This window comes from Passer domesticus, chromosome 8 (assembly GCF_036417665.1).
Source record: "Passer domesticus isolate bPasDom1 chromosome 8, bPasDom1.hap1, whole genome shotgun sequence".
Taxonomy (NCBI): Eukaryota; Metazoa; Chordata; class Aves; order Passeriformes; family Passeridae; genus Passer; species Passer domesticus.
The window spans coordinates 54,786,548-54,811,869 of record NC_087481.1 but is presented as its reverse complement, the minus strand read 5'-3'; positions in this window follow the sequence as shown (position 1 = coordinate 54,811,869).

Here is a 25,322-nt window from a genome sequence, read left to right as displayed (position 1 = left end):
CCTTCAATAAACTCAGCAGCCTTTTAAAAATACATAAGTTCTTTCCAGGCCATAGTATGGGAAGAACTATTAATGAGGTGTGGCCTGCCCTTGCCATCAGTTTGGCTTTTTCATTTTGAAATGTTATTAGTGTAAAAGGGTTTTGGTTAGAGCCTGTAAATCTCAGTCAATACTTCACAAGCAAAATAGAATCGTAGAATGATTTGGGCTGGAAGGGACCTTAAAGATCATCTCATCCCACCCCCTGCTATGGGCAGGGACACCTTCCACTGTCCCAGGCTGCTCCCAGCCCCAGTGTCCAACCTGGCCTTGGGCACTGCCAGGGATCCAGGGGCAGCCACAGATTCTTTGAGTAAGTGGAGGGCAAAAGGAGGTGAATAATCACCACACATGGTTTCTATATTAATGCAAAACAATCCTGCATCCATCAACCCTGACCAGCAGGCTCTGAGACACGGAAATCACCAGAAATGCAGCTGTACTGGCATTCCCTTGTAATCCAGGAAGATTGCCAGGATCGGTGGCTGCTCTTTGAAAACATCTTGTCTTCTTGTATCAAATTATGAAGATGGTAATAAACTAGAAGAGCAAATCCTGAGACCCTTTATTGACACCAAACAGGACTTTAGCTCTGAGCTATCCCATTTGTAGCTCCACAGTTGCTTTCTACAGCAAACACGACCTTCATTTTATGTCAGGTCCTGTGTGATGGCTCTCCTCAGACTTGGAGCAGAGCACGTTCCATAAAACCATACAAATGCAAAATTGGTGAGTTATGTTAAATTCCACAAGGAATAATATTGGGGTTTTTTTAGCTTAGTAGCTGAACCCAAAGAGTTCTGAGGTCTGGTTTCAGGAGTTTCATCCTTTGCCAAGATGCAGCTGCTGCAGTGCTTGTGCTCAGGAGCTCAGCAATGTCCCTCATCTCTCCACTAGTGTAGAACACAGGGATAAAACCCCTCAAAAACAGTCACAGCCTTTCAGTAAACTCCAACTCTGCCTTGTCATCTCCTTTAATTTCTTTTCCAAAGCAGTAAATGTTTAAAATAATCCAAACCAAATGAAATAGGAAATATTGGCCACTCCCATGTAGGTTACCTGGAATGGAAGAAAACTCAGAGACAGAATCAGCCTGGTGTCCCAGCTCAGCAAGATCCTGATGGAAAAATCTGGAAAGCTGCCCAGTCCCCAGCAGTACTGTGCATTTATTAGCTGTAAATGAACAGGGATACCTCCAGTTTAATTTTACCAAGGACTGCTGACCTGTCTCAAGTGAGTTCTTCCCATGGAAAAAGTTGATTGAATCCACATTCATGTAGACTGTTTCCATGTCTACTGGTTAATCCATTTGTCTTTTTAAAATATGCTTCTGATAAAGGTTCAGAGAAATCATGAGAAAAGAAAAAAGCAAACACACAGGAAGATATAAGATTTGTGGAAGGAGCAAGTGAGGACAGAGACTTTGAAGTGAGCTGTTATATCCTCTATATTATAATATTCTAGAACTTCTCTTTTTACTTTTCTTATATTAAATTTCACCTGATAGCTGGGATTCTAGCCACAAAACCTAATTATAAGGTAGAAAAGAAGAAAGTGGTGAAGTTTTGTCTATGTCCCTAATCACTCTTTGATTTTTATCAAGCCAAGGCATAATAAACATCACCTGCAATTATCTCTCACGCAGAAAGATGACTTCCTTTTGTCAGGAATCCCTGTCAGCCAGACCCAGGAGCCCTGGGTTTTTATTACTTGGGGCTCCAGGAACACCTGCATTTTCTTGGCAAGCTCTGGAGATGAAAATGCTTTTACAGTGCTCATGTTAAGAATTTCCTCTGCAGCCCTGAGTGCCTCATTGATCTGGTAGCTGTAAAGAGGGAAAAATTAAAGGACTTGCTGACTGATTCTTTTCCCAGTGTTGAGGATCTCCTGCTCTTCATCAGAAGCTTTAGCTTTATTTAATTAACTCTGAGTCCCACTTCTGTTATTTGTGTGAAAGCCAAAGCCCCTAAAGATTTGCACAGAAAGCTACAAACGGGATTTTCTTTCCTTACAAAATGATTCTTTTTCTCTCATGTGAAAGAAAAAATGTTAATTATCACTAACAAAGGGGTTTTTTTTAAATTTCCATTTGAAATCAGTATAATTCAATTAGCTTCAAGGAGATATTCCTGCTCATCCTCTGGGCCTGGGAGGTGAGGAAACAGTGCAGGAGGAGCATCCCCACATCTGGAGGCACAGGAAATGTTCCTCAGCCCCACAGCCAGAACCTGCTGGAGCTTCTTTTTACTTCCAGGTACACTGTTTGAAATGGAAAAAATGGCTTCAAAAATGCCTTTAAGTGAAGAGAAATCGAGCTTGTCTTAATGCAAATCTCTGCAATATTTCCTCATTTGCAAACAGTGCTGTTGCCTTGGATTTCCAGCTATCATCTCTCCTCTGGACACAAAAGGGTTTGTCCCCTTTTTTGATTCCAGCTGTAGAAATCACACTGGATTTTGGATTTATTTTCTTCTAATCTTTCTTGCAAATCTTCCCTCATTTCTTCCCTCATGTCTTCCCTACTTTCCTTCACTTTTTCCCTCATCAGAGCTGTTTCACTTCTGACAAATCTGCCTTTGGTGTTGACTTAAGGGAAGGGAAGAGCATCCCAATGAGTGATACTGGAGAGCACACACACAGAATATAAAGTTCAATCCAATTAGCAGAAACTGCATGTCTGCCCCTCAGGAAATCCTCTAACTCACCCTGCCAGGGCAATCAACCCTTTCAGATCATGGGATCACAGAATGGTTTGGGTTGGAAGGGGCCTTTAAAGGTCATCTCCCTCCCTATGTGTTACATGGAGGTGGCAACAGGATTGAAAAGGCAGAAAATCCAAATCTTTTGATGTCAAAAACTGGACAATTTCTGCCCATGATTTTCATGTGGTCTTTTGAATGATTTCCAGAAAGAATTTGCTCATTTTAGGGACAAATAAAACCTGCCTTAAAAAGATGTGTAGGGCTGTTGCAACTGGAGGAGATGAAAAAGCAATATTGAAACAAACTTGGGGGCTTTATCAACAAACAGCTTGCTTGGTCTAATTAAGTGTCATTCCAGAGACAGCCAATCTCCTTTTGCAACAGGGACACCCAAACTCTGCATTCCCAAGCTTTCCAGAGCAAGATAAAAGCTCATACTTATCCACTGAGTCAGGAATCAGCTAAAATCAATATTTTTATTTCAAAGTATACTTTAGGATCTTTTTTTCCTTTATAAACCTCACAGGATGAGCCCTGCACTGCCAAACCCCAGCTTTAAGATGATTTTTTCTGACAAGACATGCATCACTGAGAATATTTGCCTGTAATGGAAGTGATGGCACAGGTTTGTGAACACAAACCTGCAGTGACACAGGCTCAGAGAAACCCTCTGTGATCCACATGGATGTTCCTCAAAAGCCATTTTGCCTCGGTGAGACCCCATGAGGGTTTAACCCACAACAAATCTGAGCCAATTGGTGTGATTTTCCAGCTTTTAACAGAGCAGTCTGAGCTGTGGTGGCACAGGGGATGAGCAGTGTGTAAAATCCCTGGTGTGGGTGTGATCCTGGGTGTAGCAGTGAATATTTACTGCCTTTCTTTGCTCAGATCCTGTGAGGTATAAGGGCTGAAACTGGTGAAATCCTTTTTCCATCCCAGAAAGGACTGGAGGCTCTTTACAGCCTTATCTTGCTCCCAGTTATCCACAGAGACCCCAGAATGAGGAATGAGGTAAAAAAAAAAAAACCCTCTCTTCTCCATCTCTGAGCTGGTAACAGGAAAACTGGATTTATAATCTTGTTCCTTCTTCTTACACCTGTCTCTATCCTGAGCATGAGAATAACCCTGGCTGCTGTAATTGTTCTTGGAAAATTACTACAGGTAGACAGAAATACAGACAGAAATACAGATAAATCCCTGAATATTCCAGGATACTACCTTTATCCACCAAAGGACAGGATCAGCTGATGTGCAGCTTTATTGAGCACTGTGTTGGATGATTTTCACTAGAGAAACCTGTATAATAAGGGGGGTGAAAAACAGCACAGGATCTGCATTAAAAATTCCAAGAAGCAATTCGTTATCCAAACAGAACTTCATCTGTTTTAAGGGATTCTGGTTGCTTTGTCTCATTTCCTTAATTTTTTAATTGTCCCATAGTAGGATGCTATACCTGGCATGTAGAGAGCCAAGGAGGGATTTTCTGATAATTTATTTGGAGAATAACATATTAATACATATTTTCATTGCCCAGCTCCTGGGTCAGGAGTATAATTTTAGCTCCAAGACAAATTAAGAGAAGGATTTAGCCTGTATGGGTATTAAAGGAACATGGATTCTACGAAGGACTGGGTTTGTGTGAGCACCTGTAGGTATGGGTGGGTGTGGACTTGGAAAAGTGGGAACTGGGAATAGTGACATTCCTTACAAAAACAATGTTCTGCTCAGACTTCCATCCTAGCAAAATATGTCCTAACTCTATCTTTGGTTTCCTGGATTCTCTCCTGATTGCAACCACCCTCTTTATCTGCTGCTGTCTCTACAAGGGAAAACTGCTTTAAAATATCACTAAATTCTCCTTTGGTGATTTACTGAATTTATACAGAAAGACCTTTGTGGCATTCACATTTTCTGAAAAATCCCTTTGCCTAGGATTCTTCTCCTGGGAAGCTGAGAAGCCTCAGAGAAAAAGGAAAACAATAATTATCTCATTTGCTTCTCCTGTGTTTTGCTGCTTTGGAATGTGGTTGGAGATTGTTTACCAACAGGTGATTGTTTCATTGGTTTCATGTGAATTTTTTTGACTTAATGACTAATCAGGGTCAAGCTGTGTCAGACTCTGGAGAGAGTCACGAGTTTTTATTATTGTCTTTTTAGCCTTCTGTAAGTATCCTTTCTGTATTCTTTAGCATAGTTTAGTTTAGTATTCTTTAATAGAATATAGTATCATAAAATAATAAATTGGCATTCTGAGAACATGGAGTCAGATTAATCATTACTTCCTTCATCTGGGCACCCCAAAATACAATAGACCTTCATTGGAATTTTTTAAAAAATAAAAATATCCTTGCTCTGTTTTTTCTAAAGCTGCTCCTCCAGAGCTGGCTGCCTCTGTTAGCCCTGAGCATTTCCTTCCCAGATGAGTGTGGCAGCATTGCTTCTTTCCTCAATACAGCAGCATGAAAGGCACAAGCAAAATGTGGTCTTTTCTAATAGGATCTGAAAAGCTGCACTTTCTGGGTTAAGGTTGCTTTTTGTCTAAAGAAAAAAATCTCATAGGTAAGAAGGACACAGCAAAGAAAAAGGCTTTCTGAGCTGAAACACTGAAGAAAGTGTTCAGGAACAGTTAATCCCCCAAAAGATATGTCTTGAGCAATTCTGGCAAGATTAGATAGAAAAGGCTATTACTTATGTGTCTTTCTGTTATTTGCAGCATGGGCAGGAGTTGTCAAGGCAAAAGTCTACTGCATTTCAATATTTTAGGTCATTCTTTATGCTGGAATCAGGATTATTTCTCATTCTTGTCACTTCTATCCCCTGCTGATTATTTGATTTAGACATCCATCCCTATAGCATGCAGTATTTTATGCCTGACCCTGAACTTGCTGGAGCAAAGACTTATGTAAAGATCAGTGGGAAGAATTTGAGGGATTTTAATTAACCCTTGTTAAGCTTTTCAACAAACAGGGAAAAACTTCCCAAACAGACAAAAATAATTGGCTTTAGTTGCCTTCCTGCATTAATTGGGGAAGACTGAGTACTTCCCAAAGTGGCAGACAACAAATCAAGTTATGAAACTCAAATACTGAATATATTTATAACAAATAAAATGAAAAAATAAACCCAAGAGTCAGTTTGCAGTCAATCACTCAGGACATTGAGGTTTGTATGATCTCAGTCACCCTGAAGTAGATAAACCAGCACATGGAGTAAGGCACAATTTTCTCTTGATGGGACTGAAAGATGAGTGACAATCCAGCCCTGTAAATGACTGATTTAAAGGCTTCAGCCTCTCCCAACACATCTTTGTCAGTAAAGTGTCTGCCAGCCTAAAGGGTTTTCTCCAATCAATTTTTACATTAGTTGCTGATAATTGAAAATCTTCAGCATGTGTCTGTGCAGATCTCTCCATCTTTTCATTTTTCGGGTGAAAATGGTGAGTTTTTATCTGAGATTGGGTCTTTGTGTGTGTCACATCAGGAGTGTCCCGTGGCTGTGGTCAGCCCTGTACAAGGTGTAATCAAACACCCTGATCACCATGGAGTTCACCATGGAAAAATGGAATTCAGTAAGATGCTCTCTGTCTTAGCTGAGTAAATGCATCCAGGAATAGGAAAGTAAGAACAATCTAAATTTGAAAGCCAGGCTGAGACCCCTTTTAATAGTTTGACCTCTTATTCCTAAGAAATGACCTCTTATTCCTAAGAAAAGCACATTAATCCTTTCTGTGAACTGTGACACATTTCAGAAAGGGGGCAGTTGTGTTCTCCTGCTTTCTTTTTATTTATTACCCCAAGAGGCAGAATTATATGCAGTCAGATTTCTTGGCACTCTAAATCTTAAAAAAATTCGTTTCTGCTTATAAACATGAACAAACTTCCTAAACAGCCATCATTTCTTTAACAGATAGATTTTTACATTTGTGTGGCCCTTGTTCAAGTCATGACTTAAAGTGAAATAAAAAGACTGTAGTAGGTAAGATATGTTACAATTCTTTAGAGCTAATTTAGCTAGTTAATTATACATATTCAGCTTCTTATCAGAAAATTATCAGCCTGGAAATAAATACTCTGTAGCCAAGGTAATCACTCAATATTTAATAAACTGTGTAGCCATTTCCTGCCATTAGAATTCAGTGACAGTGGAATTTCAAAGAGCATTTTGGATAAGGGCTGATACACACCCAAGTGGTTTGTGCAATACAGACATGCAAGGAACATTTTCCAACTCTGAGGAATAAAACAAGATTAGGAAGCCATGACAAATGATCCAAAATAGGGTAAAGTCCCAAACATCATCTCCAGTATAATACAGGCTTAGCCAGCAGATGGGTTTAGAAACCACTCTCGTCTCTTATCAACAGCCCAAAGATATTCCCCTCCCTCTGCTACTCTGCCCTTTCCTTCTGGCTGCCACAACATTAGAAAACTGATTTTCCATGTGATTTATCTCCCAGACTTGAAGAACCACAGTGAAATCAGCTTGGTGTCCATGAACCATCATGAATCCGGGGAAACAACATTCAGATGTTGTGAGCATCCTGTGTCAGACCAGACTGCAATCCAGAGTTTTGATTTCATTTAACAAATCCAAATTACACACTTTGACTTGGGCCCATCCAAACCTTTTGCTTCCATTTAAAAAGTTAAAACCAAATGTTTTGCTGTATCCATGTTGCCTTCAACTTTCCATTCTGCAAATCACTCAGCTTGCTGACTTCTCAGCTGGACTTAGGCAGAAAAACATCAGGCTTTTCCACGGAGTGGAAAAAGAGCTGGGGAAAAAAAATTGCTTATGCTAAACCTAATTGGCAGCAGGGAATAAGATCAGATTTCTGAGAAAAAAGTTTATGTATAACAGCCCTTGCTGCTTAATTGGCAGAGAGGCTGAAAATGCAGCTGGGTGAGCTGTGTCAGACTTTTCAGTCTGACAAACTGGGGACAAACATTTTTTCAGGACCTGTTGTTGTGGGACAAGGGGTGATGGTTTGGAACTGAAGGAAGATCAGTTTGGATTAGATCTAAGGAAGATGGTTTTTACAATGAGGGTGGGCAGGCCCTGGCACAGGGTGCCCAGAGCAGCTGTGGCTGCCCCTGGATCCCTGGCAGTGCCCAAGGCCAGGCTGGACAGGGCTTGGAGACAGTGGAAGATGTCCCTGCCCATGGCAGAGGATTGGACTGGATGAGCTTTAAGGTCCCTTTCCACCCAAACCATTCTATAATTCTTTGCTTCTCTGTGTCCCAAATGTGAGAATTCACTTGTGGGGAATTTTGGAAGGAATTTGAGATGGGGCCTCTGAGTTGTTTTTGATGATGAGGTTTATTTTCTTATCTTCCACATAAGCAGGAAGGTTGAGCTCAGCTCACATCTTTACCACATGGTTCATAAGGTCACAAGACCCTTAGTTACAACACCTTTTAAGGAGTTATTGACCTATAAAACACTGCTAAGAAGGATATTTATATTTTTGACCCAATCCTTAAATGTTTTGTCTTATGGACCATGCTACAGTGTGAGCTTTCTTAGCCAATCATGTTATGATGCAGAAACTTAGAGTACTGCATTCTAAACTCCTCCTTTACCTTTGTAACTACTTTATTTCTTCTAAACCTTAAACTCTAAAACTCTAAACTTTACTTAACATAAACTCTAAATCCACATTCTCACTTCTAGCACCTAAGTTTGGAAGCCTTTTTCAAGGTGTCAGATCAAATCCTGTGTTTAATTCTAAGCTTTGGCTTACAAGCCCAAAGCTCTGAGAGTTCCTTGCATTGCAGATTCCAGCACCCAAACTCCTGGCTTTCCTGAATGAAGTGGCACAGGTGCCAGATCAGCAGCAGGGAGGTGACTGAGGAGCAGGCACCCAAATCTTTTCCAGTGTTTCCACAATTCTGGTGAATATCCAGCCCCAGGAGCTTTCCAGGGGCCAGCTGCAGCTCCATGATGAGCACACAAGTCCTTGCTTCTGCTGTTTGAGGAGTGGTCAGCTGCACTCAGAAGAATTCCTCTGTGCCATTGGATTTTCCTGCCTCTTCAGCTCACGGGAGGATTCCAAATGGCAGCACCTCTGTGCTCTGTCAAACCTTCCCCATGGAAGCAGCTGAACTTGCTGAATGCAATTAAGTTCATGTTTAAATTAGGATGAGAAGTAATTGACAGTGAAAATCTGGGAAGTATTTCAGACAGAAAACAAGTGGTGAGTTTTGCTTTCCCATAAACTTCCTAAGAACTTAAATATCACTGTGCTCTAGGAGACTTTGGGTAAAATGTTATGTTTGCTTCTCAAAAACCAACATGGAAATGGTATTTGGAAATGGGAATGGTTTTGTTTTCACAATGAAATCCTCAGCAAACATTATCCTCTCCTCCTCGGATTTGTGTGACAAGTTTCACTGGCTCAAATCAAACATGTTTATTTTCAGAGAACCCTTTCAAGAAAATTCTTTTGAAAATGAGTTGACTTTGGTTGTTATCCTACACTTTTTCATATTTCATTAACTTGACTTTTAACAGCTGGTGTTTAATGAATAATTACACAGTAATGAAAAATACATCTTGCATTTAAAGAAAGCTTTATGCAGATTTGCTAATCAATTTAGACACTGTATCTTATTTGTTTATAGTACAACTCCCAATTGGAGTGTAATTATCAAACTTTGCATCTCTATTTAACTGTCTAAATTGAAGGAAATAAAACAGAGTTGAAGCAACTAATTGTCAGCATTACCAACCAATTAGTATTCTGAAAGATTATTCTGTTAAAGCTTTTCCATCCTGTATAACTCATCTTAAACACCCCTGGGGTTTGCTGTTCTGTCCATAATCTCCAGGTATTTTTCAGCTCTAGAAGCAAATTGTGGAAGAATAGGACTAACAGGTTCCTTCAGCTATGAACAGGAAAATTTTAGGCAAATAACTGAAATTACAGATTAATTCTCAGTCTCTTATTTCTTCTAATACCTGAGATGGGTTGGAAGGAATGAAGGTTCTTCTTTTTTAAAAAAAACCAGATATTGTAGTTGATCCAAAGTACTGTTGGAAAAAAATACTGCAAGCATGTTTAGTTTTTGATTTACAGAAAAAGTAAGAAAGAGAAAGAACTTGCATTGTTGCTGTTCTAAAATGTGTTGCTGATATTCCACATGACATCAAAAAGCACTTTTAAAAGGTCATTTAGCACATTAAATAAGTGTAACTGGATGAATGCCTGTACCAAGAAAATCTGGACAAATTCAGCATCATGTTCTAAAGAGCAGTAAAACCTTGCTCCCTGGTTAAAATGAATTTAAATAAAAATAATTGAAAGATTGGATTTTCTTCCTGTGGTCTGCTGTACTTGAAAACTACCTTATCTTCCATATTATGGGGGGTTTACAGTCCCTTAAAATGTTTTAGGCAATAAAGATTAAACATAAAGAAGGAAAAGCTCCTGCTGTAACATCAAATGGGGCTCAGCAGCTGGATACAGACATGGAAATCAGTGAATATCTGGAATGACAATAACAGTTAACCTAATGTAATGTTACTCCAAATACAAATATGCAGATTAAATGAGCCACAAATGTGACATTTCTCAAAGTCTCCAGGAATGCAGCATTTCCCAGTAAAACCAGAATTTTCTCAGAACAGGAATTCAGAAGAATTCAGAATTCCAGGATTCCCTGGAAAAGATGAAGAGATGTGCTCAGGCTGTGCACCAGCCACCAGGCATGGATGCCACTGATCCACCACAGATCAGGGGAGTGTTCCTGAGCCATGGTGGTGCCCAAGAGGGAATGGATCCAAAGGAAGGTGTCAGACTGCCCAAACTCCAGAAATCACTGCTGCTGGGCTCTTCCTCCCTCTCCTGGGGATGTGCTGGGGTTTTCCAGGTGGTAAAAATTTGGGCAGCAAGCAGCAGACATCGAAAAAGCATCGGATGCTCCCTGGAGACACTGGGCTTGCTGCCCATGGGGGAGAATTGCTGATGCACACCAGCTCCTTGTCTTCCTTCCCATGGCAGGGAGCACAGTGGGATCCTTGGGGTGTCTTTGCAGGCCCAGGAGCTGGACTTGATGATCCTTGTGAGTCCCTTCCAACCCTGGATATCCCATAACTCTCTGATTCCCCTGGATCCTCTTGCATCACTGCACTCTAAGAGCAAAAGCCAATTCTGACCTCTTACCACAGTGTAAAACATGGAAAACTCTGACCATGTCACTTTTAAAGCTCATGTGTGGAATAATCTTGAGGTGAGCAACTTTGGAGCTGCCTGCAGGGTGTTTCCAAGAAGTGGGAAGGTGTAAGGGGAGCACTGAGCTCCACTCAGCTCCTGCAGCACAGCACAGGTATTTTGTGCCATCAAATAAAATCACTCCATGCAAGCTAAATAAATCCTGTGCATGCAGTATGAATATAGGGTGTAGTGGGTAGAAATCCCTTTTTTTATTCATGAGTTGCTACTTTTGGCTGAAGACACATGCAGTGTGCTGTCATGGGACAACTGGGGACAGAGCAATCCAGAGAGATCAGGATGGATCCAGATGGATTTGGTTACAGGAACAGGAGGGGAGATGTGGTAATTGCAAGTGGTGAACCTCTTGGCTGCCTGTTTCCCTGGTTGCTCCCTCAGTGACAAGTCACTTTAGAGAGGAAATCCAACAGTTTGTGGCATTCTGCCTACAGGGAGCAACTTCTGGAGATGGGAAAATGTCAACCCCTGCGAAGGAATCGTTAACTCTTCTCCAGCAGGGAGGAGTGTTAATTGCTAATGAGAGCAGGGCTGTGAGCAGACCTCACAGTCCATTTTGCTTGCACCATCTTTTGAATTTGCTAAGGGCTCTTCTGCCAGCTCTGCAAGCACAGAGCCTTTGACCAGGAGAAGTGTTAGATGTCTCCCTGTCTGACCCTGGGGCAGGTCAAGCCCAGTCCCCAGGACCCTCCCTGGGGCAAACCTGGCCTCCAGCTCTGCAGAGAACTAAGGGGAGATGTCCCACCAGCTGAAATGAGAGGCCTACAGAGATATTGAAGGGGTAGTGTTGGCATTTAGCCCTCCCAGATTCATCCCACTTGGTGTTTATTAGCTCCAAGCTCTTGTGCTACACCTTGGTTATGGAAAGAGAGCACAAAAATGGAGAAATCTAGTGGAAAGGTGCCCCTGCTCATGTCAGGGGGGTGGAACTGGATTATCCTTAGGGTCCCTTCCCACACAAACCACTCTGTGATTCCATGGTAGGATCCAATCCTGTGAAACTGTGTGCCAGGCTCATCTGCTCACACAAAGGATGGAAAAGCCTTTCCTGGCCTCAGAACACAGAGGAGGCTCACAAAGCCCTCCCTTGCTGCTCTTGGTCCTTAGGAACACATGCAGGGGATAAAAGGAGAAGCAGGCCATGTTTTACTGCTCATATTTGTGGCGAGCCACAGACTTCAGTGTGCAACATCAACTATGCCAGGCTTGTTTGATTATGAAATACAGATAATATCCTAGCAAGAGCCATGAAAACAACTCTGCTGAGATTTGATTGTCCCATGATGACTACGTGAAAGTGCAACCTGTGTGCTCAGGTAACACAGCAGCAGAGGGGGATCTGCTCTGCAAACCCAAACCCAAACCCAAACCCAAACCCAAACCCAAACCCAAACCCAAACCCAAGCCAAGTACAGAGGCAGTAAATCAGCCCAGAGCCACAGGAAGGATATAATGAGACATGAACCCCAAAATCTGGTCATTCTCTGTGAGGACTCTGGCTAAATCACCCTGCAGCCAGCCAGCTGAGGTGATGTGGGAGAGATTTGGAGAGGTGTATTAGAAGCTCTAATCAATGTTGCTTTAAATCCACCAGGTTAAACATTTCTGCACAAAGCTTATTTTGTTCATACATCCTCCTCACTTAGAAACATATTTTAAACAGACACACTCCATTTTTAAAGAGTTCTATAATAATTTATGTGACACAAAAGGGGGAGATTGCCAAAAGAGTGAATCATATTATCTTGTTTGAAAATGTTATAAGGTAAATGTGAAGTTATGAAGTATTATAACACTGTTATGTGTCAGGAGCTCGGTGCAGGATGAGATTTAATGGGAAATGGTGTTAATAGTGTGTAAATTGCCAAAATAGATGAAAGGCTTAGAGCTGGCTGCAGGAGCAGAGGGGAAGCCTGTCAGAGGGGAATCAGACACACAAATCCCACTGAAATGCAGTGGATTTAGGGTGTCTGATTCTGCTGCAGCTGCAAAGAAAAGCAAAGAAAACCCCAGCCTCAGCAGGGAGATGATGGATCTTGCACTCTTGCAAGGTGTGTGATTTGGGGTTGGTGCCATTGCAGTGGCAGCTGTGACAGCTCTGATTCCTGCAGGAATCCAGAGAAGCTGCTGGGAAAATGCCAGAGGCAAGCAGGAGCTTCATTTCCTGCAGAGCCCAATTTGGGATGTGAAGGGGCAGCATCTTGTGTGAGCACAGGTAAATTAACCAAGCCTCTGAAAGAGGCAGTGTCCTAAAAGCTGCAAGATATGGCTGGGACTGTGTATTCCATTGCCATCTGTCAGAGGAGGGGCAGTTATCCTCTGTTCATTGGGCAGTTTTCTTTATCTCTCCCACAGGCAATCCTCCCTCCAGGAGATTTCCTCTGTCAATGGGTCATTAATTATTAATTATCTTCTGTTCATGGCAGTGAGTGTCCCTGCATGGCTGCCCAAATTTCAGCATCCCATGGGGAGATGCTCCGCCCAGGGGAGGAGCCAAGCATTCCTACCTGGATACAATCTGAGCCTGGAACAGCACAGCAGCCTTTGCCCCCTGCATTCCCAGAGGAGCAGCTTTCTGCTGCCCTGCATTCCCAAAGGGAGAGCAGGCCCATCCACAGCAGCCCTGGAGCTCCAGAGGAAAACTCCCCCCTTGTGCAGGATCCCTGCTCCAGCAGAAGCACAGCTGGCACTGCAGGAGGGCTGAGCCACCCTGGGATGGGACTGTGCCACCACCCTGACACACAGGGATCAGCTCCTAAACTGACTCTGGCAGTGGGGTTTTTTTGTACTATTACATTTGTATTTTTAATTTTCCTAGTAAAGAACTGTTATTCCTGCTCCCATAGTTTTGCCTGAGAGCCCATTAATTTCAAAATTATAATAATTGGGAGGGAGGGGGTTTGTATTTTCCATTTCAAGGGAGGCTCCTGCCTTCCGTAGCAGACACCTGGCTTTTCAAACCAAACCAGGCAGCAAATGATTCAGGGAAAGCAAAGGGCTTTAATAGTCAAGGCAGCCTTTCCTCACGTTGATTCTCCCTCACCTCTGTTTCAATTTGGGAAATTGTTATTACCACTGAGATTTTTAAGGTAGATACTTGAAAGCCTGGGCTGTCATACATGCACAGGGGAAAAGCCACAATCATCAGGAAATCCCTCAAACCAGAGGATCTCTCATCTCAGCAACCTGCCAGAGCTCCAGAGCAAGGAAAAACTTCCTAATTGCAGGGGGCACCCCAGTGAATTGGCCCGTACCCCAGACTGCTGAAAGCTATCCATATGCATCTCCTAAAAAAGGCTCAGTGTTGCTTAGCTTATTTCTCTCTCTTGCTTTCACTCAATTCCACCAGGTTCTGTGTGCACAGAGGGCTGCCAGATGATATTTAATGACAAATTCAGGCACCTAGTGCCATCCTCCCCCCGAGGGTGACTGAGACCCCCTTTGGGGCTGTGGAGGGGTCAGGGGCAGCTCAGGTGGCAGCAGGGACAGCTTGGAAAGACTGAGACAGCACAAGTGCTTCGTTTGGGCACCCAGATTGCTCCCACAGTTTGAAAACAGATAAAACATGGTAATTTTTGCACGGAGAAGGCTCTTGCTGAGTTACCAAGGCAATGCCAGCCCCCTGGATCGCTCTGGCAGCAGCAGTGAGCTGGTGCAGGGGAAGCTGCACGGGTCCCTCAGCCAGGGGAGGACAGAGCTCTGTGCTCACAGCTGCTGCTCATGCTGCAGCTTCTCCTCCCCTCCCTCAGGGTCCCCTCCAGCCCCTTCCCCTTCCCTCGGGCTGTTTGAGGAGGCCACAGAAATCCAGTGCCAATTCCTTTGTGCAGCAGTCAAGTGAGGCAGGTCTGCCCTGCTGAGCAAGACCAGAAGCAAAATTATGAAGGAGAAAGTGAAACCCACCAAACTGGGAATACATCCCATCTAAAAGCACACATGGGGATTTTATTTTGTTGGTTTTGTTTGGTTTTTGGGGGTTCTTTTTAGGGTTTTTTTGTGTTATTATTTTTTGGGTTTTGGGTTTTTTTTTTTTTTTTTTTTTTTTTTTTGTTGGCGGGGTTTGTTTGTTGGGGAGGGGTTTTTTAGTTGTTTTTTTTTTGTTTGTTTGGGGGGATTTTTTGTTGTTTTTGTGGGGGGGGGGGTTGTTTGGGTTTTTGTTTGTTTGCTTTTTTGTTTTGTTTAAATCCATTCCAGTGTTGAAGCTGAATATCCAGCAGTGTGGAGATGCTGTCAGGTTTTTAAGAACACACTACACCAGCTGTTTCAGGATTGTATCCCAGCATTATTATTATTATTTAATAAGCTCCCTCAGCCAGCATGTTCACAAATAAATAAACCAACAGACTAAGGGCAGAAACAACCCCCTAAAAAGCTGTGCTCCATTTGCTCTGGTCAGGTGTTGCTAGTAATAGAAGTGGAGTGATTCAAAGTGCAGCAGAAATGTTGAATGCTCGAGAGCACAGGGCAGAGGATTCCCAGCTGGACAGACCTGGAATCACTCTCTCCAATTAGCTGGAGAAGGGAGGAAGTGTGTGGGGAAATTTTTCTTTCCCACAAACAGCACAGGACTGCTGGGAGACGTTCCTTGAGCTTTTATTTGCAGCGTCAGCCTCATGACATGGTTGAGACAATAGAAAGATGACAAAAGCTCACATACAGCCAGCAGCAGTGAAAAATTTCTTTGTTACAGAACATTTAAAAAACTTTCTAGCCAACAGCATATTGCTAAAGCTTGCAGACAATTGTTCTAGCCAATCACTAAAAGCACGTGTACACCTGCTTCACACAATGCTTGCTTGTTTGTTTTCTATTAACAACAGACAATACTCCAGTATTAAAATCTTCTACTAGCTTGCTAAGCATATTTTCCTGCAGTCTTAAGGTCTATCTTAACCAAGCCTAAAACTCAAGCTCTTGTTTCATGTCATTGCTTGCTATACTACTATAACTTTTTCTACCTTCAGACTTTACAGCTGTAGCTGGTTGCAAATTCTCTGTTCTTTCTGTTTCTAAGGCCTGCTTTCCCAACTTTCTGAAAATCTTCTTACACAAGATTTCCCACAAGGAAGCAACCCTCCCTGAGCAGCAGGGCTTTAACAGCATTCCAGTGCCTGTCTTTGGGGAAGGCAGCATTCCCTGGGAAGAATCACCTCTCCAAATGCCAGGCACAATATTTATCCATCAGCACATGTGCATTTAACAGGCTGGGCTGGCTGCCCTGGGCTCGGGCAGCTTCAGGAAAGCCTCCCTTGCAGGGCACTCGGGGATGCCAGCCCTCCTTCCCTCTGCTGGCTCTTTTCCACCTATTTGCTCACTCTTTTCCATCCCAGTTAGCTCTCGTAGCCTGGAGGAAGTGAACTAGATTCTCTTTCTGGGGCATCATCAAAAGCAGTGTTTACAGGCTGGCAGACAATCACATCTGTGTGGATCTGGTGGCAGCGCATGTGCGCTGCTGTGCCTGCCAGAGATTTGATTTTCCCTGAGAGCACGGGGAGAAAAAAGCACCCAGTGCCCCCCAGCCCAAAGGCAGGACCACTGCACAAGCCCTGGCCAGGCATCAGCACTTTCTGTCTGCTTGGAAACAAAAGCATTTGAACTGGGACTAATTAAAGTTTATAAATCCCAGGGTAGCATTTAAATCATGTTTCGAAACAATCTTCCTCTGAAACAATCTTCATCACTCTCCCTCCATCAGCTGCCAGATTATCAGCTGCCACATGAAAGAGGAGTTTGTATCTCCTTGGAACAGATGTGTCAGCCAGAATATTAAAATATTCAAAGTAATATCCAGTTAACATGCGTATTTCCTGAGGCAGAAAATATTTTTCCTGTTTCATAAGGCTCTCAGCAATCAAACTTCACTGACAGAAATTAGACTTCATTTTCCATCAAACTCCTGGATTTCTAAATACAGTTTTCCAAACAATCTCTCCTTTAGAGCAGACATGCTGCCTAAAAACAACTCAGTCCAATGCCATGCCAGGTAAAGCCAGGCTGGCTCAGTGCTGGAACATTCACATGGAAACAACTCCTCTTTTCTGAAATTCCACCCAAACTGGCCAAAGAAATAGGTACATGCCATAGTGGAAGCACTCACTCACATTTATAGGTTTGAATCACATCAAAGTTGTATTTTACCTGTATTTGTTATGCACCCCCTGAGTTTAATAATAATTTTAATGAGTTTATCTTTCACCATATTTGACTTTTTATCAGTAAGACTTTGGTTGGGGCTGGGAGACATGCTCAGCTTCCAGGTGGTGCCAAAATGTTCCCTCCTGTGGGGTAAAGCAACGATCAGGAACTCACAGGCACACATCCCAGGGAGTTTAGACATTGGATTACCACATTTAGAAAGGAAATCACTAATTAATAAGTTTATGACCTCTGGAGATGACACCCAGGGAGGGGTTGCAGGACCCACCACCAGCACATCCTTTCCATGGGGGTGTGAGAGACCTGGGAACTGAGCAGCCACAGCATCTCCTGTGGGGATGGGCAGGGAGAAACATGGGAATGAATCTGGTGGAAAAGGAGGCAGGTAAATATATCATTTATGAGAGACAGTGAAATGATTAGGTGGGGAAAAGTCACTTTAGCAGAAAAACTTCAGACTTTCCTAGGATGCAGCATTCCCACCTTTCTGCTGGTAATACTCAGCTATTTGACTTTCCTCCCATCAAGAAACCCATTGGTCTTTGACTGCGCATGAAGGTTTATTTTACTTCTAACTCAGCTGGAGTGGCAGCATTCCAAAAGGGTTTATTTCCATGTGCTCAGCCTTAGAATGTAATTCCTGTCCCCAGTATTTTTACAACGCTGTTTGCTTTGTGTTTTGGTTTATTTATTGAAATTATGTGCGGTTTATTCCACCTGTGCTTTTTTGGAAGAGCAGCACTGCTAACTGAGAGGCTGTTTCCACTTTTACTGGAAAGGCTTTTCTGAATATTACCTTTGGATTGGCAAATTTTCAGTAATCTGCACTCTCAGCAACACATTGCTATGAAAATTGGATTTGGGCAATGGGCACTCCCTGAGCTCCTTTACTCTCAGGGTAATGGCTTTAGCTGGAGGTTGAGCATACATCATCCTCCCAGCCCTGCTTTCTGCTCAGCACCAGCTGCAGATTTGGGGTCCCAATCCTTTAACCCTTATTCATGGGAAAACACCATCACTTGGATTGACCTGCTGAGCTTGAGAGTTTAAGCCTCCATTAAGAGACTGCTGGGAAAATTAGGAATCATTTAACTGTGCTTAGGTAACAATATGACCCCTATTTTTTTTCCAAATTGCTGCTCCATGGTACAAACCTCTCAATGATTTTTTGCTTTCTTTCTGTCCTTAAGCCCCAGATTTGTATCTCTTAAAAGTATCAGGATATATGAAGATGGATTCAGATAAAAAAAGAAAAGGAGTGGTGGATGTTGATTTCAAATCCTAAAGGGAGGGGTAAATGTAAAACACTTTCTTCATTCCCACACCACCAAATACCCAGGAATAAAGCTCCTCATGGATCCCGTGCTGTCACCAAAGCAAAGATCAGAGAGGCATGTCTGTCTTACCTGAACCCATTTAAAATGGAATTAATCTCTTTAGGCAGCTGAAAGAATGAGATTGTTGCAAATGACATTTTTTCAGCTGTCTCCTGCCTTTGGATGGGTTGATATTATTGATGCTCCAAGTCATGGAGCCTGAGGATCCAGGACAACCAGTGCAGATTTTCAAGTCTCACAGCAGTGAGATATTTTCTGCCTTAGATTTAATAGGATTAATTAATCTTGGTAGTCATCCCTCAGGAAATATTTGTTAGGAAAACAAAGAAAAATAACTGTGTCCACTTCTGTAGGGAAAGTTCTTCCTGTAAACAAACAGAACTTTGCAAGTAACAGGACTTAATTACTTCTCCCAAAGCTTCTGAAATCCTTGCTTTATCCTTCTGCATAAAGACTCGCTGCTTACAGTAATTTGCAAGAGCTCTGAAGACCTAATTTTGCACACTCCAATTAATAATATTCTAGAGAGACATAAGATATAAACAGTTTTTCTAAATTAATACTCATGCTTCTCTTCAAGCTTTTAATCAAGGAAGACAGCATGACACCTCCAGAGGCTTGTATGACATTGTGTTGCCAATAACATTATATTGTTCTAGTCAAAATGTATTTTATTCCCCTATTCTCATGGTGTTCTCAGCTCCTTATAAATTGCTTCTAGTTATTAGTTCTGTCTGTGGTTGGTCTTCAGCTGGGGTGGATGATTGGCTTTGGAATGGGGTTTTATGCTTTGTATTTTTTCATCACTGCTGTAAATTATTTTTTATCAAGGATCAATTTCGTGTATATTTCCAGGGTAAAATGCCTTCTTTATTTATATCCTTGTGGATATTGTTGTACCCACAGAGGGCCCGGGAAGCTGGAAGTCCCCTAGGACTTTGCACATGGCTTTTGACATGTGAGTCCAGGAGACCCTCAGTGCCAGCAGAGTTTGTGGGATGTATCAGTGGGGGCTCCCACAGACTCTTCTAGAAGGTGTTATTAACACTTTCCCACATTTTCTCCATATTCCTGTGACAAATCTCACATTCTTGGGGTGCATGTGCTGGTAGACAGCAGTTGCAATCCAGTAATTTCATTCTTCATGTCTTGGTTTGAAAAGCCAGGTGTCTGCTGAGGAAGGGAGGAGCCTCCCCTGAAATGGAAAATATAAACCCTCTCCCTCTGAATTGTTGTAATTTTGAAATTAAGGGGCTCTCAGGCAAATATGTGGGACAGAAATAACTTTCTACAATATGAAAATTAAAAATACAAATGTCACCACAGCCAGAGTCAGATAATGCACAGTCCCATCCCATGGGGGCTCAGCCCTCCTGCAGTGCCAACTGTGCTTCTGCTGGAGCAGGGATCCTGCACAAGGCTGGAGTTTTCCTCTGGAGCTCCAGGGCTGCTGGAGATGGGCCTGCTCTCCCTCTGGGAATGCAGGGCAGGAGAAAGCTGCTCCTCTGGGAATGCAGGGGGCAAAGGCTGCTGTGCTGTTCCAGGCTCAGATTGTATCCAGGTAGGAATGCTTGGCTCCTCCCCTGGGCGGAGCATCTCCCCATGGGCTGCTGGAATTTGATCAGCCATGCAGGGACACTCAGTGGCCATGAACAGAAGATAATTGATAATTAATGGCCCATGAATAGCAGAGATCTCCTGGAGGGAGGATTGGCTGTGGGAGAGATAAAGAAAACTGCCCCATGAACAAAAAACAAGTGCCCCACCTTTAACGTGGAATAAACACCCCCAGCCACGTCTTGCAGCCTAAGACATCTCGTGAGGACAAAACTTTGTCATTAACACACCATGACAACAGAAGCCATACTGCTGGATACACCATCCCTTAGAGCTTCAGGCAAGCAGCCTTCCCAAGGGATGAAATATTTCCCCAGCTGCCTTGGATTCCCAGAAATCTCGGCAAGGTAGGATGGTATCTCAGCAGGTGCTGATTTTGGCAAAGGAAGGGCTGAATCACATCTTCATCATAGCAGGTATTGCCAATTTTGAGAGATTCCTGCCTCACAAGAGTCTGCAATCCATTCAGGGGCACAGATGAAGACTTTTTAGGAAATCCTGTCCAAAAAAAAACCACCAAAAAACCCCAGTGCTTTGCCATATCAGTGATCATAAACAGGAACTCTTGGTTCTGTAATCAGGTGTTCAGGTGCCTTGCCTTCCATTTCATGAGGACATTTTGGGCACAAAGTCCCTCAGTGGGCTTGAGGGTTGGCATTGGCACATTTTATTCTGTTTCTCTGTAGTTATACACAAGTTTGCATATGTTGGTTCTTGGGTTTTGGGGTTTTTTGGGTTTTTTGTTGTTGAGGTTGGGATTGAAGGTACTTGAGATAGGTTTTTGTGTTTAGATTTGTTTATTTTTTTCTTATGAAAATGTTACAGTTTCACAGGTAGTGAGTTTCATAGTATTTTATTAATAAGGTATAAAATGGTTATTTTTTGTTATAAGGTCTTTTAAGGTTAAACTAATTTAAAAATGACACTTAAATTATTTTTACTTTTAACTTAATAACTAATCACTTGAAATCCTCAATGTGAGCTTTTCGGTTTAATTATGAAATATTACTTAAACTTATGAAGAAGGAGGTGAAGAAGAAGGACTAGCTTCTGGTCTAAAATCTTTATTTTGTTTTATATATATATATATATATATATATACTATTCTATATTATAAAATTCTAAACTGATATTCTAAACTGTGATATTATGATATTACACACTTCTAATCAAATTATACTCTAATAATTTTAATGTTATTCATTAATTTTGGAAGCTTTCTGTATGGTTTTAGGTTAAATGTAGTGTTTTCTGGGGAGTTAGAGTGTCTTAGTACAGAAAGTTTAAAATTTTAGTATCTAGAACTCTTAACATCTATGTATATAAATATACAAGCACATATATACATATATAACTATATATAGATACATATAAATTCATATACAAGCACAATGCAGCTTCTAGAAACATCACTTATCTGCTTACCTGAATGAAACCAACATTTTCCCCCAGGCTACCTTTGCAAATCCCTGCTATACAGTCTTCATGAATATCTCTGCAAGTGACCTTTTTTTATTTATGAGAATATTTTTAGGGAAAAAAAAGATAAACTTTTGGTATTGCTGTGGATTTTCACAAATATTTCCCCAGAAAGAGTTTCTAGGAGGTCACTGAGAGCTGAAGTGGCAGGGCAGTAAAAATATGTGCAATTGGGCTTCTGAGTAAGGAATTACTGACAGGAGTCCCCAGAAGACACTGAAGTTAAAAGCAGACAAACCCTTAAAAAAATAATTACAAGGGACACACAAAGGATGGGCCAAAAAGATTGTCCTGGTTCTTCTGCTTCATCTCACAGAGTCAAGCACACAATGAGTCTATCCCAGGAAAATGAAGATCCTACAGTCTTGATATTTGTGCTGTGAAGCTGAAATATCTTTTTTACCCAATAAAAATGTCAGAGTCACAGAGAAATAAATTATTTTCTTTGTGTTTTAGGTGGCTGCATGTGCAGCTATGGATTGCTCTTCTGGAATTTTTCCTCTTGTGAAGTTATAAAAAGCTTTGGAAAAAAAAATAGTGAGCTGATGATTTGTATTTTCCTGAGGTAGATTAATTAATTTGGTTTAAATTAGCCTGAGCTAATTGCCTGGGTATTGTTTTCTCCTAAATACATGATATACAATTTATTTTGACAACTGTAGTGGATGATGCACAAGGAAACTGCTTTTTTGGGGGGTGGCTGCTTTTTGACCTATGCAGAAGAATATTTGGCTCATAGGGATGGAAACTTCTCCCAGTCCCACCAGTTCTTTTCTCTCTGAAGGAATATTTTATTTATCGTGCCTTTTTATGCAGAATGGTGTATAGGAAACATTCCTTACACATTGAAATATTATGGATTGCCATTGACAAAATAGCAACAAAATTAAAGGTATCAACACTGTCCTTAGCCAAGGGAATAAATATTTTCCAGTAGAACTGCATCAGTTTTCCCCCAAAAAAGAGAAAAAAACCTGAGTAAATTTAAATGAATATAATAATTCTAAAGACAGTGAAAATTGAGCATTTAAAAAGATTCTTGTGATTTTAAGCATGTGACCTGGTTTTATTCCTGTTTTTAAGAAGAAAAATAATAAGATTAATTCAGATCAGGAAAAGAGATGTCTGCTCTTGTAGAAAAGATAAAAGGAAATACAAACTTTCAGACAGTTGGTGAAAAGTTAGAATGGGGAATAAGAAACATTTTTGTCCACATGTTGAGTGATATTCAGTGTGGTCTTACCTGGCTCTGTTTGCAGTCACTCTCTGCATTGTGGCCTCTGTTTTTTACAACATCCTCTTGCATTTGCAAGTCTTACAGGACCCATGTAGGCTGAATTTGCTTCCAGAAGGTAAAACTGCTTTTTTCACCAACAAAAAGAAAACTCTTCCCCCTTAAGTTGTTGATTTCCACTCGCTGAATTCAAAGCTATCCTGTTATTCAAGTGGACTCTGAGATTTTGCTCCCAGGAGCAATTAAAAATATAAAACCCTGTGACACTCCCCAGCAAAACAGATCAAAAGAAGTGGTGGAAATAAAAATTACATATTTTTCACTGGGCTGTGTGTTCATCCAGGTTGCTCTGAGAAGGATGATGCTTTGATAGATGAAATTAATTTTCTCCCAATTATTAATGACCACAGCTTGCCCTAATTTTGATAGCATGAGAAAAGTTTTATTTTGTGTTGCTGTAGAGGAGGGTGAGGAGCAGAGAGGTCCAAGAGCTGGTGTCACAAGCTGTGCCACTCTTGGCATCATTCTGTCCAAGGGCATTTCCAGCACAGAGAGAAATGAAAGAACATAAAATCTTTGCCTTCCAACCTGAAGTTTTCTGCTCTCTGTCCCCCTGCCCTGGCTGTAGCAGTGCAAGGTTGATTTCTGGCTGCCTTTGGGTTGGAAGTGTAAGGAGAGTTCAAATGCACACAAACACCTACTTTAATTCTGTCCTGCTACAGCCTTTCCCAACACCCAGATAAAAATAAAAAATGGACTCAGAGGAGAAGATTAAAAGTGAAAGGGATAAAGAAATCACAAGCAAAGTGTGCAGCCTTCCATTGCCTAGAGGTGCCACAGGAGAGCTGCAGAGAGAATATTTACAAGGGCATGAGGTGACAGGGCATGGGGAATGGCTTCAAACTGAAAAAGGGTAAGTTTAGGTTAGAATTTAGGAAGGAATTCTTCCCTGCAAGGGTGGGCAGGCCCTGGCACAGGGTGCCCAGAGCAGCTGTGGCAGCCCCTGGATCTCTGGAGTGCCCAAGGCCAGGCTGGACAGGGCTTGGAGCAGCCTGGGACAGGGGAAGGTGTCCCTGCCATGGCAGGGGTGGGAATGGATGGGATTTAAGGTCCCTCCCCACCCAAACCGGTCTAAAATTCTTTGGTTCTATCACCCCACTTATTTTAAAATAACATACCAATCACATGGTTCCTGAGGAAAGTACATATCTTCACTGACACAAATAAAACTTTTAAAAAACTGTAATGAAATGCATTTGATAGCTAAAAAAAAATTGAAGCAATTTTTTTTTCTGGATAGGGGAATAATTTGTCTTGAATTTATAATAGTGATGGATGGACATTTTTCCTGAAGAAAATGAAGTTCTTGGGACAAAAATAGAAGCCAACAGCATACTTGAATTCAGTATAATGCAGAGGGAGGCTAAACCCTTGCTAATACTATCTAACTTTTGCACAACAATTAAACCATCGTTACTATTGAGTGCAGGGATGAGTAGGCAATAAGGAATGTCTGAAAGGATCAGTATATTTAAGGTTACTTGCTTTAGGTCCCCATGCATGAGGAAATCACTCCATGGGCAGAATTAATTCACCTGAATAATTAACCTGAGGCATGGTTACTGCTGTGCCTCCAAACACAACACCACTAAAACAGCTCCTACATATTTATCTTTTTTTCCTTTACATTGCACCTCTCAAAAATTTTAAGGGAAGAAACTTATACTCTTTTTCTCTTTTTTTGAAAAAATTGAGCTCTATTGGGAGTAGTTCAAACTTCTTCTCACCGATTTAGTTTCTAATGAAATATATGAAAAAATGACGGAAAAAATGGTCTTCAAAAATGGTATGAGAGTTTGGTGGTGGGTTTGTTGGTTTTTTTGGTTTTTTGGTGGGTTTTTTTGGGAGGGCGGGGTTGTTTGTTTTTATAAGAATACAGAAGATAAAGTTATGAGCCAAAGCAGAAGCTGTGTGTGTGGATGCTGCTGGGGCTCTCCTGGGATGAATGACTTTCCCCCAGGGATGGCAGGAGCTGCAGAGGAGCCATCCCAGCACTGCCACAGCCCCTCTGGGGCTCCAGCACAAAAGCAAACCAAAATATTGCAAATATTGCAAATATTTCCAGTCAAAAAACACAGCAAAGAGTGAACTGAAACACCTCCAAACGTCACTGACAGGGGCAAATTATTTTATTTGATTTTCCCCAGCACAAATCTGTCCCTGTGAGACACAAATGCAGGTGTGTGAAAGCCACCAACCCCCTGGCCCATGCTGGCTGATCACCCAGCCCATGGAACTCAGATATCACTGCCCCATCAAATTATTTTGATTGTAGCATTGCCAGAGAGCATTTTCAGTTTGCCTGTCACAAAGTCTGCATGCAGGAGTTTATAATTAAGCAGCTATTATTCTCTATTGCCTGATAATTGCCATATGCTCCTAAAGGGTGTTTCTTCCCCCATCTATTGCAAATCTGGCTGTGTTGGATTTTTCCACACAGACTGAAGTCCCCTGTGATTAACCCACTTCTC